The sequence below is a fragment of the Acyrthosiphon pisum genome, chromosome A2 (genome assembly GCF_005508785.2).
Source record: "Acyrthosiphon pisum isolate AL4f chromosome A2, pea_aphid_22Mar2018_4r6ur, whole genome shotgun sequence".
Lineage (NCBI taxonomy): Eukaryota > Metazoa > Arthropoda > Insecta > Hemiptera > Aphididae > Acyrthosiphon > Acyrthosiphon pisum.
The window spans coordinates 18,181,447-18,183,682 of NC_042495.1; positions in this window are offsets into that span (position 1 = coordinate 18,181,447).

Consider the following 2,236-nt stretch of genomic DNA (forward strand, 5'->3'; position numbering starts at 1 on the left):
TGTGGAAGGCATGCTTCGACTCGTGCGAGCTGAAACCAAAGTTCTTGTACATTTTATCAATGATATATAATTATATGTGTATTATATAATCAATGATTTTATGAATGCTGCATGGGAGCCACGATGTAGGTAAAACCTACATCGTGATGGGAGCTAAGCAATGTGATACAGTTCGGCTCCCATGTAATGATACATAGGTACTGGGGGAAAAAAAAAAGATACTTATATAAATAGAAATTATTATAATAGTAGCAGACCTAGGCCATACCAGTGTATCACATGGTCATATTAAGTATAACTTTTTTAATAATAGGTAGGTACTAAATACTAATGTACCTACTATTAAATGATTCAAATATCCATACATTATACTAGTGGCGGTCACATAGGCGCACATAGGGGAGTGCTTGGGGGTGCTTAGCACCCCCAATTCATTTCAGTATTTCACCAATCATTTTTAAATTATTGTGGTTTATTGGTTCGGAATTTTTTTTTCCATGCCAATTAATGATAACTGTTCACGAATTCACGATTAAAAGAGTATTGTGTGAATGCACATCTCAGTGTTTCAGCTTTTGTCAATATGCAGCAATGATATTATTATAGAAAATTATACTATCTTAGGGATTACGGCTGGGTACGAAATCTTCTATTTATAACTTTGGTTATTACTTGATTTTTACTAATATATTTATTTAATCTGCGGGCTACGCTGAATTGAATAAATTCGGAATGACAAATATTATTAAGAGGATGCTACACACGCATGTGTGGTCTCCGTTTTACAAATGTAAAACATAGTAAAAATGGTTTTGCGTGGATAAGAACCACTATGGCTAAACTTATAGTTCATGTTATGCAACCAAATGTTCCTACTAGGAAGAAGAGAACATAGACTGTGCAACATTGTTTTTAATTTTTCGATATCACAAATACGAAAAAAGTTCTCATAGTTTAAAAATAAAAGTAGTACAGTAAAATGTGGTAACTTTGATAATTTTTTACTGTTTTATGACAATTTTATTTTTTATTATATGGATAACTTCTGTAGTGTTAACGATAAAACTCTCAAAATTAACTATTAGTTACAACTAGTTCAATATTTTAACGTTTTAATTTTTAAAATTCTGAAATTATCTTTTGAGATATCAATATTTTTTAATATGCTATCAAAGTAACACAACGGGCAATTTCGATACCTATATTTCTTAATGTGATATCAAAGTAACCCCATTTTATGAAAAAAAAATTTAATTATCATGGTACTCTGGTGAATAAAAATATATGGGTATCAAAGTAACCCCGCGAAATCAAAGTTAGGTACCCCATTCTAATTAAAAATTTAAAGCTAATGTAATGCAGTTAGTTATAGTATTAAGATTAAGGGGGTGTGGGTGACAAAGCCCCCCATGGACATGTGTAACATAAACTATTCCAGCACCCCCTAAATTCACACCCAATGTGCGCCTATGGTTATAAGTATTAAGTTCTAATGTACATCTTTAAAATGTAATAAGACAATGCAGGCTAAAAACCTATGTCGTCGAAACCTACATCTATTTAATAAATCATTTACAATGTATTGTTAATTTATTGGTAATAACAATAATAAAACATTGAGATTAAACGAATGTCTTATAAACATTTCATTAATGTTTTGGTAATCATACCAAACAATTTAAAGTGAATACAGATGAATTAATAATGTCAGTTGGAAATAATGTATATTGACGTATTGTATTTAGAACCGAATGAACTCCCTAGTAACTACTCACTATACGATAATATTAATACGACTTACAAGTGAAGAGTTTCTCTAGTCTAGCGTATGTAGGTCTGGACCGGGCTTAAAAAAATTGTTTAGTTTGTAAATAGTTATTGAATAAACAATTACCATTTTTTGTCGGATTCAATTTTTATCCTTTTATCCGCTACGGTAAACGCGGCCAGCCATAATTTTTCCGTCGGAACACTGAAGTATGTGATTTTTACTGACACGCCATGTTACTTGGTGATGGAATGATAATAATATAGTTGAAAATGTGAAATTGTATATTAATAAATAATAATTCACGAATTAATTAGCCACTATACAATATAGCGTTTGACCAGTAGTGATCTGATTAAAGGTCATAATAAATAGGTACCGACTATAATATTACGTATATCATAGAACACTATAGAAGCGAAACTCGATTAGCTGATGGGTGAAGTGTTTACCTGTGATCTGAAGTCC